Raw genomic sequence first — 12,855 nt, 5'->3', positions numbered from 1 at the left:
AAAATAAAAATAAAAATAAATAAATAAATTTGTTGTAGATACAAGCGCCAGTCCACTCTCTGTATGCATCACGTTTGCTAACGCCTCACGGGCTACAGTCCAGGAGGGCAAGGTCTGTAGGAGGATGCGAATATGGAAGGTGAGCGTGTGGGACCACCAACTGGCTTTCTCTGTCCATGCTCAGTGGCATCAGTTTTATTCTGCAATGGCTAGGCCATTTTGGAAAATGAATATCTTCGGAGTGTAGCATACTATAGTCCCTGGTCCGTATACAAATTCACATTGGGTGAAAAAGTACCAACGTGGTGGGAGCGTACACCAGTGCCTGCTAGGCCAGCTAGAGAGAGAGCCAGGCAGTGCCAACCTTTCCCCAATGTCTAGTTCTTGCATCTCATTCCTGCTGAGATAGGTGTGAAGGGTCACAGAATACAAAGAGGAGAACTTGCAGCTAAGCTCTGTCTGCATTTCTCACAGCTTCACCAGTCTCTAGATCATATCTCTTTTCAGGGGAAATATTTGAATTCTGAAGCTGGTCAATGCAGAGTAATTTTACACAGTGATTTTCTAAGAAGGGATAAGACAAGAAGTCTAACATTGCCCAAGACTCACAGACAGAAATGAGTTTGCACAAATGTGAGGAGAGAGCAGAGAAGGGGTAGAGCCCAGAATGAGTCTGGCTGGGAGGATCCCCCATGCCAGAGAGGACACAATGTGAGCATAGTGGAAGTAGAGATGCTTCTGCCCAGTTACAGTTGTGTGCAGAGTGAAGCTTGCTAAGCGGAGCTGACCAGAGCTGCCTTCCGCATGTTATCCATTTTTTTGAGAGGCTGCTATGGTTCAGCTTAAAAGACAGACAGGTAGGTATCCTAAGCCCAGCTCTGATGTCCACATTTGCATCTGTGACATGGGCTGGTGTTTTCCTCCTCAGGGTTTGTCACACAGGAGGGTGAGGCTGGGTCAGGAGACATCCCTCTGGCCCCTTGTGCCTGCTGAGCCCCAGGGGGTGGGGCCCCTGACTCCAGCTACATTATCTCTGCTTTCGTCTTTCTTATATATATTTACGTGCCCTGCACAAAACCTAAGGATTCTGCTACCAAAATAGCCCATTCTATTAAGAACAAATCCTTTCTGGGATTCTGACTCTTCTTAAAATCCACAGGCTCCTGGAATGTTCAAGAACATAATTTTACTGTATCTTTCTCTCTGAGAAGAGAAAAAATATGTAAATGGATTTCATTAGAAAATCAGTCTCTGGTTTTTATGTAATTTGTGTTTATATTGCTATGGTTTGTGTCTAGTTGTCCCCCCAAAGCCTCAGGCAGTCATATGGCAGGCTTCTAGAGTTTGATTAATTCATGATCCAGGGCTGGGATTACGGTTGTGGGTGCGGATGGCCTGAATGCAACATAAGGGACAGACTTGCTCCCTGTTGCTGCTGTTGCCACTACTCCTCCCTTCTGCACTTGCTGACTTACTGCCTTCCACCGCCATGAACTGCCGCCCTCTGCCAGGTGCCGCTCTGCCTTGGAGCCAGCTGAGTATGGACGGAAACCTGCACTAACTGTGAGCTAGACGAACCTTTCCTTCCTTCATTTTGGGTGTTGGGTACTTTGTCCCAGCAACAAGAGAAAAATAATAGAGACAGTAACCTGGCTAGCCAACTTGTACTGGCTAGCTAGGTTCCCAGAATGCCAAGTGCTTTCTGGTCTCAAGGGTAGAGAATGATCTACAAACATACCTTCATGTGCTCTGTGCGACAGTTGCTTCCAAGTTGTCACCAGTTCCAGGGTCTGGAGTCTGAGGCCCAACATTCTGTGTGTGTTGCGTATCCTCACCTATTCTTCATTTCAAGCATTTTGGCTTTCTGGGCTTATTATGTGGAAGCTTTTCAGTGTTTGAAGGAAGTCCTTTGGAGCTTGGCTCACTTGTTGATTGTCAGAATTCCTTGGCTCTCATTCATGTGCTCAGCACCAGATGTGCTACGCATCCAGCGGCGCTCTAGGCACTGGGATGCGACTGTGAACGGGTCGCACTTTACAGTCTACAAGCGGAAGAGGGCGATGATACACAAATACACGGGTCAGCCAGATCCTTTCTGATAATGCTAAATCCTCCACAGAGGAATCCAGCGCGCACTCTGCGGCTGTGGCATTCCCCAGGAAAATGAGAATGACTGGGCCATTTAAAGAGCTGAGGCACTGGAACGAAACCAAAGGGCAGAATGTTCTAGAGAGGGACAACAAGTAGAAGAGGGACAGCCACAGTCTGCGGGACAGAAAGGCCAGGACGACTGCGGAGGACTGAAGCAGGAAAGGATGTTGGGAGATGAGGTTAAATCACTTTGGACCAGGAAAGATGCGGAGAGCAGTTTTTATTTTGTCTCAAGCACAACACAGCTGACAGATTGGAAGTTGAGCATGCGACAGCCTCGTAACTCAGTTTAGGAGCTTGCTCTGGCAGCTGGCCAGGGGGCAGCTCTCTGGCACAGCCTGGCTGTATCTTTGTAACAGCACCCATTGCAATCTGGGATTCCTGGGCCTCTCACCGCTTACTCGTTCATTTCTGCTTCCCTCACTCCCGCGCCAACAACGCAAAGTCCTCCTGCGACGTTTCTGCCTATTTCGCTTGCTTCTGCTCACTGGAATGTCCAGGGTGGCGCCTGCCACCTCTGAGGTGCTGAACACCCTTTGGGGAACCACAGGCGGGTGTGTTGATGCTCGTAGAGAGCCAAGCCTGCCACGGTGCCTGCCAGGCCATGGTGAGGAAGCGTGCCTCGTCCAGAGCCCGCGGCTCACCCACACTATCCACAGAGGCCGAGTAACGACCGCGAACTCTAGGTCCATTCAGGAAGTGTGGGACTACATGTACAGATGTGCGTGCATCCATACGCACAGATACATACTCTGTCCGTGTGTGTGTGTGTGTGTGTGTGTGTGTGTGTGTGTGTGTGTGTGTAAAACGATATGTGACCTCAAAGTTTGGCGGAGCGTGGGAAGAACAAACATTTGCAGCTGGGCCAGCCTGGATCCACGCTGTTCTTGCGGCTCAGGCTAGGTGGATGAGCTTTTAGTAACTTATTTTAGAACTTCCACAGGGACCTCATAACGCCTTATTAACACTTTTGACAAAGCAGTTACCCTGTTCTGGGCTTTCTTGCCAACGTAAGAAGAAAAAGCCCTTGTGGTGACGGGAAGCGGGCAGATGTGGGAGGCGCCTCTGGGGCAGTCCAGCTGTGTTTGGCACCCACTGAGGCCCCAGCCTGACCCTGCCTGCAGCACCCTGAGTCTGTGTGTGGCAGGCACATGTGTCCTGGGAAGTGTCATGCAGAGTCACGGGACCTGTAGGCTGTGCTTCCTGCAAATACAAAGCCAAGGATCAAGTAAGCGTTATTTGGGTCAACTGACTGAATTGTTTCTCGTTAAAACCTACTTCACAAGTGAAGGAACTGAGTGGCAGGGGTCAAATAGCTCAGCCCACGGCACATGATTGCTAAGCCAGGATTTGAACCCAGGGCCTTAGCTCTAGGGCCTAGGCTCTTACCCACTTCCCAGTGGAGCAACAGGTGGCCTGAGAAGTGAGAAGGAAAACTGTGCATGTGGTCTCCAGGGGGGCTGCAGCTCCTCCCACAGCCCCCCTGGGCCACTGCTGGCCAGGCTTCTGGCCAGGCCCACCTGGACGTGTGGCCAGGCCCATGGACGTGTGGTTACGGAAAGGCCCAATCTCTGTCGCAGTGTGTTTACATCCTCCTGGGGAAGAGAACAAGTACCTCGGTTGGGATGGCTGGTGTGAGCTGGTTCTCCTCCTCCTCCCTCCTCACATGGGCCGGGGTCCCCTCCTCCTCAGGATGCCTGTGGTCCACGGTGCGCCATCTTCACCTCAGTTACCATCCCGTTTCCCTTGTGTGAGCCACATTCTCCGGCAGACACACTGCCTAGTGCAAGGCAGGTACTCCAGGCAGTCAATGAACAGGGAGAAAAGGTGGCCTCAGATAGCACAGAGGATCCCTGGTGGAAAGCCAGCACCTGCCCGCTGCGAGGCCGGGAGCCGCGCCAGGTGCGGATGACGTTATGCCATTGGCATAAACCGAGGACCATTTTAAACCGTGTGACAGATTTAAGCATTCAAGCATGAGGAATATATGTGTTACTGTACCTTGCCAGATGGCACCGAAGCAGGTTTTGATATAAAAATTGACAGGAAGCAAACATGGAATGCACAAAAATAGAAAAGAAATTGCCGAGCCTTGAAAGGAAGTGCACACGGTGGAAATGGAAGGGAGTCTACCTTGGCAGGAGGAGATTATGGGAACGCTGAATACACTGACAGTAAATTAACATGGAGCACATCCACAATCTGTCTTTCGAAGATAACAAAGGGTATTTTTATTATCTCAAGGCAGAGTTCTGTTGATTTTTAGTTCCGATTGGTTCCTGTGACGAGAGGTTTTATATAGAGCCAGTGTCGCGCCCTGCCTGGCGCACATGCAGGAGCCTGTGTCCCTGTGACTCCTCCTGGGTGTGATGCTCTGCTGGATGGAGTTTTCTGTGAAGCTGGGGGTGCGTGGTTACCTAGGCAATGGGGTGTTTGTGTGATGCTGGGCGTGTGGAAGACAGAACAGGCCTGAGAGCTGGGAGAAGTCTCACAAAACGAAGGAGAACCCACTCAGAACAGGAGCCGCAGCCCCTGCCCTGAGGCCTGTGATGTGGCCGTGTGACCCCACTGTGCCTCTGACCCCTGGCTGTAGGTCTTGCTAATTATAAAATGGGGACACTTTTTCCTATTTTCCCCATTTCATTAACAAAGGTCAGTGAGTTAATATGCATTATATTCCTTGAAGATTCTAAATAGAACGCTAGCACAAGGAATTATTCTCTCTCTCTTTTTTTTTTTTTTTTTTTTTGTGGAACTGGGGATTGAACTCAGGCCCTTGCACTTGCCAGGAAAGCACTTACTCCATATTTTTTCTTTTTTTTTTTTTTTTTTTTTGTATTTTAGGGAAGGGTCTACAGGGTGTTCAGGGTCCCACTACTAGATTGGACTTGTAGTGATCCACCTGTTTACAGCCTCCAAAGAGCTGGGATTACAGGCACGCAACCATGCCCAGTCTCAATTGCCGACTCAGCACACCCCTGGGGCAAGGCTGCCATGGCAGGCCAGGGGATCAAACCCCTGGATCCTGTGCTTGCTAGCAGGTGCTTTAATCCACTGAGCTATTTGGCCGGCACTTGTACTTCTATTTTTCTGATAATGAAATTATTGTACATGTAATTCAACATTGCAAAGATTTTTTTAAAGAGTAGAGGCAACATAGTATGTAAGAATTCCCTACATGTATGTAAGACTTCCCAATTTTAAAAATCTACAGTCTTCATTCACCTACTGATTTGCACGATCCAGGCCTTGGTGGAAGGCCTGCTTATCATGTGCAAGGCCGGAGAGTGACAAGCAGCTCTGCACAGCTGCAGGTGGGCTGGATGGACTGCGCCAGGGTCTGTCTCTGCTGGGGGAGCCAGTGCTTGGTCCTGCACGGGGCCTGGCTGCACACACGGTCACTGAAGCAGTGAGAGCCACGGATGCACTCCTTCAGAGCAGTGTGTGTGTGTGTGTGTGTAAGTTCAACTTTATTACTAATAAAGACACAACATAGTGCATTAATTGTATCAATTCTTCTGAGTTTTGCTGTTATTGATGCAATATGTCTTTTTGTGTGACACGTGGTGGATTTACTCAGTAAACACAAGCCACACAAGACACTACAGCTGATGCCATGACTCCAGTGCGGGGCATCACTTTGGTCCTGCGGAAGCTTGTGTCCTGCAGCCGAGAAGCACTGACAGGCAAGTGTGTCTCGAGTTCTCACAGTTCAGGGTGCTCTGACCGCGGAGGGGACCAGGCCCTGGCCCCCATGTGTGCGGGCCAGACAAGGCCCAGAAGGACATGATGTCCCGGCTGAGACCTGAGGGAGAGCAGGCGTCCGACAGGGGGGCGAACCCAAGGCCCTTGGCCGTGGAAGCAGTAGACCCAACAGCCAGCGAAAGGCGGGACACTAGGAAACCAACTAGTTCAGAGAGACTGAGGCAGGAGGACAGGGAGGAGAAGGGCAGCTGGGTCACAAGGGCCTGACGGTTGGTCGCAAACAGCCCTATCAGGAGGGGCGGGCTGGATCTGCGCTAAACATCAGTGGTGGTGCCGGAGATCTGGGCAGGAGACAAGAAGGGAGGGCCACAGACAGCCTGGTGGTGGTGAGGAGGAGGAAGTGGGTGCGCAGAAGGGGCAGACCTGGCGGTGGGCCTGGAAGGGAGCGAGAGCTGGAGCGAGCGGAGAGGCGCTGCGCCTGAGGCGGTTGGGAACAGCTCGATGGCTGGCTGACCCTCTTCGCTGAATGTGGCCAGTGTGTGGAGCTGCGTTCCACCGGAGGTCACTCTGCTTTTTTTGGTCACGCAAACCAGCAGCAAGGAAGAGGGGTTGAAGGAAGAGGAGGGCACTGCTCGGGGAGAGGGGAAGAAGAATCAGTGTATATCGTAGACAGATACACATGGCCTGTGACGAACACGATCATTATGTATGTCGAAAATGGACCAACAAAATTGACTTTTAAAAAGCCAGGAGCAAACCACCTGCGTAGGGTCTGTTGCAGTCACCTTTGGCCCCCATGAGCTCAACTCATTGCCGCGGCTTCGACCCCCCTTTCAGCTCCACCATTTCTCCTGCCCTGTAGCATCGCTCTGTCCCCACTTACAAGATGATTTCCACCTTAAAATTCTGTGAGGAAATGAGAATCAGTTCCTGCAGACTGGTCCATGGAGGTCGGCGGAGCAGCGGTAATCAGAGCTGGAATCATGAAGGGATACATAAGCAGCCTGTTCTCGCATAGGAAAGAATGAATTTGTGGTGCACGCCACTGCATGGAGAAAGCCGAAAGCTGTGTGCTCAGGGAAAGAGGCCAGGTGCAGAAGGCCACATATCGCGGGACTCTAAATAGCATGTCCAGGAGAGGCGCAGCCACAGAGCCAGACAGAAGGCCAGAAGCTGCTCGCCACGCCAGGGAGTGAGGTGGGGATCTCTTCAGGGTGAGGGAGGTCTTCCTACACTGGATCGTGGTGATACATGAACAGCCCTGAATTTACCAGAAAATCTTTGGGAATACATAACTCTGGAGAGCTCTGAAAAAGGAAGAAAGGAGAGAAATCTGAAGGAAAGGATGGCTGTAAAGACGTGCACTTGAAAGGGGCAGCTGTCGGCATGCAGCAACCAGGAGGACTGCCTCAGGACGCCAAGGCTGGACAACCACTGGGTGCCTCCTGGTGGGGCGAGGAGCACGCTAATTCCTCAGCCCGTGGCGAGTTCTGGTCTGGAAGCTGGAGGACCCCGGGAAGTGGGTGTGTCCCAGCAGGCACAACCATGGGAGCACGACCACCAGGAGGTAGGCTGGGGATTTAGGCTGTGGACTCCAAGGTGCCTTACTCTGGCCTGGGGGCCGGTGGTCTTCTACTTTGGGGTGTGGGCCTTCTAAAAACAGTGCCCCACCCTGACCGCAGACTCCTGCAAACATAAACAGGAAAGCTGCGTTAGAGCAACCCAGGCGGAATCCCAGCGATAAGAGCTGGGACCTCGGGAAGGTCCCCGGGACCCTTCAAGGTCGGAGGCACCTCCCCAGGCCTGGAGCCCACGTGGAAGGCCACGGCTGGGTACAGAAAAGAAGCAGGCCCCCGTGAGGGGACCAAGGGTACACAGGCTCTGTCGGGTGCTGGTGGCAGTGCTGGATCCAGGCTGCGGCACCAGTGCCCCATCTCAGGTTTGGCTGGTTTAGGAGTTCTAAATGCCTGTCACTGTCACATGCCCGTGCAATCCCAAGCACGAATACTGGCAAGCCTTGTGATCAGTGTGAAAAACGCCGACAAAATTCCGATTTTTCCCGTGATGATCACACCAGTGCTTACGCACCCCCAGCCCTACTTCCGGCCCCCTCGCCCGTGGTCCCCGCCCCGCCCCACCGCACCCTGTGTCCTTCTGATGTAGCACGCAGTGTGCGCTGCTGACGCCTTTATCATTTGTCTCTCATCATTAAAGTGGAATGGTGAAAATTCACATCTATGTTCTCAGCAACTAGAAAGACGGTCCCTAATTATTGAAACAATAAATCAGCCATAGATAAAATCATCTCCCAGCTTTCTCCCTCAGTGTTGTAAATCCTGAGGCTAGCTCGGTTTCCTGGTCGTGGAGTCCAGCACGGCCTCAGCTCGCCGGAAGCTTGTCGTTTGTCTGCATATCTAGTCCAAATACTTGGCAATCTAGTTCCACGAGTAGGGTGCCTGCTGACTGGGCCCTCCGCGCTTGCGCGTACGTTGTGTGTGCGTGCGCGTGCACGTGTGCGTGCACGCGCCTGCGCGTTTAACTTAAGCAGCCGGAAGTGCGCTTCCACTCTGCGTACAGAAGAAGCCTTTCAGACAAAGCGCTGTCTCGGTGGCGAGGCGCTCGCACCCATCTCTGGCGGCTGCGTGTTTCTCAGCCGAGGAGAGGCTGCCCGCAGGAGGCCTTGGCAATCCCTGGTGACGGCTCTGGAGAGCAAACGTGCGCCTCCCCCGCAGACATTTTTGGCAGTTAATTCACTCATATCCAACAGATGCAGCACTTGGGGGAATAACTTCCTTTATGCCTAGATTCCTCATCGTCTCGTAATTAAACCATAAACAAACTAAAAGATGAAATGAAATATACATCATTGCCTTAAGAAGAAATAGAATGCAAATGAAAAGGCTGGTCTGCGGATTGCCAGCCTCCGGGGAACCTGCGGGGCGGGCCTGGCCGGCTTCCAGGGGCCGGCGGTTGGCTTGCTCGCTGCTCTGCCTCCTTCCCTCCCGGGGCTCTGCCAGGTCTTGAGGCTGTTCGTTTTTACCCATCTCTGCTCGGATGTTCTTTCTCTTCTATGCGCGTTTTCACGTCCTCTTAGGACAGCACTGTGACATAAGATCACACGACAAAGAGAAATTGTGAATCCTGCCAGCAAAATAATAGACTAGGAAACGGATGAGGGCCCGAGCAAGTTGATTCCCGGCAAGATGCAGACAGTGCAGCTTCCTGTCCTTCCGGAAACACGCACGAGCGCTCTTAAGCTGGAGACGCTCACGGGTGCAACGGAGAAGCTGGACCCACGCGGGAGCGCGCTGCAAATAGGCCTCTCGCTTCCTCTGCCTCCGGGATCGAGGGTTCTGCGCATAAGCCATGCGAGGAAGGCGTTTCACTTCACTGCTATGATCACGCTGTGGCGCCACACGCTGTGGCCCTGCTGCTGGCCCATCGCTGCTGGCTGAGGACCCTTCTGTGTCCCCAGGCTGAGTAGGCCCCACGGCCTCACCTGGTCCTCGTGAAATCCCCAGGAGGGAGGCATTGCTGGGGACGCAGACGAAGCACCCGAGGGTCAGGGACAGCTTGTGCAGTTGGCGCCTCCGCTGTGTGGCAGAGCTGGGGCCTCTGCCTGGACCCTCTTTGCACTTTACCCAGCCAGGGCTGGGCCATTCCAGTGATTTACAGAAGGCTCCTGTTGGACTCAGGGACACAAGCTCCAGGGCAGCGTCCTGACAGCGGTAGCACAGTCATCAGAGAACAGACCCTGAGGAGGAGGTGGTGACACAGAAGGACAGCCCTGAATTTTGAGGAGGCAGGGGGAGAGACAGGCTCCGCAGGCATGGCCAGGCGCCTGCTCTGGATGCTTGCAGGCTGCCTGCCCAGTGACCCCCAGCACAGACAGGGGAGGGAGGAAGGAATAAAACTAGGACGCATTTCCAGCTGGCGGCCAGGGAGCAGCAAGCATGTTCTTCAAGCGAGGTGACAGACACTGAGAGCTCCTCACAGGACCCAGGGAGCCCACCTCCCTGGAGCCTCCTCTGGGCCACAGGTCTGGTCAGAGCAAGGCAGTGCTGTCACGGCTGACCACTGGCCCCAGACTGGTATGTGTGGGAGGGCGGTGAGGAGTGAGAGGTCACCAGGGACAGCATAGTCAGGCCCTGCAGACAGATACAAATGTGTGCCTCATGACACAGTCACCGTAGTAAGATCCCGAATCAGGACTAGGTTCGGCACCAGCGGGTCCTAACAGCCCTGCAGTTGCTAACGGCAGGAGGGGCTGGCCCACAATTCCTCTCTTCATCCTTTTCTTCTTGGGGACAAGCACCCAAGGTGGGGAGTGCTGTCTCCTGTCAGAGTCTGCTTACTGGATCTTTAGACTAAAGAACAGAGAGCTTCAAGGATTTTTCTGCCCAAAGATTTCCTTCCTCTCTCCTCACCCTTTATTCTTTTCTCTTCCCTCTTGCTCTACCTTCTTTTTTCTTCCCATGCTAACCAAAATGAATCCAGAAGTCCTTCAGCTTGCTGGTCCAGAACCCTGAAACTGAAGCCCAGCCCATGTAAACAGTGAGAGGAAACAGGCTTGGCCAGTAGGAAGCCACCAAACTGCTGTGCGCTCCAGCCCAGGACTTTCCATCTCAAGCCAGCTAACAGATTTCCTCTGTGGTGCTTCCAGGGAGACCTTTTAAGATTTCCCCTTGTCACCACCTAGGAGTGTGGGCTGACACTTCCCAAACAAACATGTTAACACTCATGTGTACTTAAGTTCACTTTTAAATACCTGAATCTTTTCTTTCACTGTAAGATCGGTCTCTCTTGGAAGCCATAAGCAAGAATTACTACAAGGAAAATTTTCCTCTCATTGATCATCCCTTCCACATAACCTGATATGGAACCAAATTTGAATTCTCTTGTTTTATTTTTTGCGGTATGGGGGATCAAACTCAGGACCTTGTCAAGCTTGCCAGGCAGGTGCTTATATCACTGAGCTGTATCCCCAGCCCTGAATTTTGAATTCTTAAAAGGAATTTCCCACAAGTGCTGCATTTCTGAAGGCTTCTCTTCACTGTGGAATTCGTGGTGTTTGCTGCAATGTAACTGGCATGATCAGGGCCTGAGTTGTGCCCCAGCTCACATGGGGCTTTGTGTGTAGCTCAAGGCTTCCTCACGCTTTTACCGCTTGTTCGTGGTGATTTGCCCTAACTCGTAGGATTTCCACTCTTCTGAAACAAGCTCACAGTTACACACTGGGCAAGGTGTGACTTGTGACGGATCATGGTATCAGTTACACATTCAAATGGCCTTTCTGTGGTCCCAGCTCTCTGATGTGCAGTAAGACGGGCCTTCCGCAGGAAGGGTTTTCCGCTGTGGCCACACTGGAGTGGTCTCTCTCCGGTCGATAGCTCTCAGTGTCAAACAAGAACAGAGCCCTGCCAAGCTCCTCCACACAACACAAATCTGGGAGTGCAGTATTTTAGGTAGGTTTTTTTCCCCAGCATGACTTTCTACAAGTTAGTAAGATTTCCTCAGTTTCCCAATTTAGAAAAATTTACTATAAAAATTTTTTAAATTATTTATTTATTTGGTACAGGGTTTTGCTATGAAGCTTGGACTTGTAGTGATCCTGTCTCAACCTCCCCAGCACTGGGATTATAGGCAAGCACTGCCAGGCCCAGTTTCGGTGGCTGACACAGCACACCCCGGGTTGAGTGGCCAGCACGGCATGCAGTACTGGGGCTCGACCTGGGTCCTTGCGCTTGCCAGGCAGGCACTTACACCAACAAGCTACCTCCCCAGCCCTACTTTCCCAAATTTTGCTATTTTCTAACGTCTTAGAGTCAGATAACGACATTTTCCTGCACCGTCTTACCTTGCTGCTCTCTGCTGGCATTTCCCTTGGTTGGACGGCACTGCTGCAAGCCGTGCTGAGGAAAGGAGTTTCTGCTGTCATCCCTCGCTGTCCTTCTGAGCAGCTCCTGTGCTCACCTTCTGGAGCAGGTGGTCCCGGTTGTTCCTGGCGTTGGCACCTGACAGGGCGGATAGAGAACCTAGATGGCATCGAGCTCCAGGGGTCAGGGCCAGGCGCTCTCTGTTCTCTGCCCACTGGGACAGCAGCACCCAGGGTGCTTACAGCATAGCAAGCACGGCATAGGGCACAGCTGACAATCCCGGGAGGCCCGGGAGCACCGCATCTCTGGAGAGCTCCTTCTGGGCACTTAGGCACCGCCCATCTTCTCAGACTTCGAGGAAAGCCAGGGCAGTGCACCCCGCTGTGCCCAGGCCAGTGCCCTGATAAGAGCTGCACCTTTGCTGGAAGCCTGCGTCTTTCCAGGAGCCTCAGGCGGGTCGGGGCAGAACTGCAGCTGGCTCTCGCAGCTACTGGCCTTCGGACTTCAGGGGGTGGGTGCTCATGTGGAAGGGGTTGTGGGTGCCCCAGGAAGCTTCTTTGCAGGACATATGCGTTTGAAGAGGGGCCCAAGCCAGCGGAGGAGCAGACCTCCTTAGCCCACCGGCCTGGGAAAGTCCTCGTCTGGCCGGGTGTGCCCCCTCTGTGAGGTGCTTCCCCATTTGCTTCCGGTTCAGTCGGTACCATCCAGAGACTACGCTTGTCCTAACCTTATGGGCCGACCATGATCGTATACCACCTCACAGCGACCCTATGACTTTCCACCGGATCAGTGCTACCTAGAGACTGTACTTGTAATTGTATCGATCCGATAGAGTTCTGCTCCACCCTAAGCCCACCTCAGCTCGTGGCTCTGACCCCCTCAGAAGCAGGGTTGGTGTGCAACCTTAGGGTCCTTCCCGTTGCTGTCAGAGAGAAGCTTGCTTTCTTTCAATGAATTCTTCCTACTCAAGAAAGAAAGAAAGAAAGAAAGAAAGAAAGAAAGAAAGAAAGAAAGAAAGGCCTTGGGGCCGTGGTGATGGCTCAGTAGAATAAGTGCTTCCCTGGCAAGCGCAAAGATCTTGAGTTCAATCCCTGGTTCTGGAAGAGAGAGAGAGAGAGAGAGA

At 52.5% G+C, this 12,855-nt stretch overlaps 1 pseudogene; it reads right to left on the bottom strand.

Annotated features, from left to right (window-relative positions):
* Nucleotides 1-12,855, bottom strand: part of LOC101590755 — a 68,362-nt pseudogene that overhangs the window by 51,501 nt on the left and 4,006 nt on the right.

Source organism: Octodon degus, unplaced genomic scaffold (genome assembly GCF_000260255.1).
Source record: "Octodon degus isolate 3935 unplaced genomic scaffold, OctDeg1.0 scaffold00100, whole genome shotgun sequence".
Lineage (NCBI taxonomy): Eukaryota > Metazoa > Chordata > Mammalia > Rodentia > Octodontidae > Octodon > Octodon degus.
The sequence above is the reverse complement of the archived record's forward strand: the minus strand, read 5'-3'. Positions and strand labels throughout refer to the sequence as shown.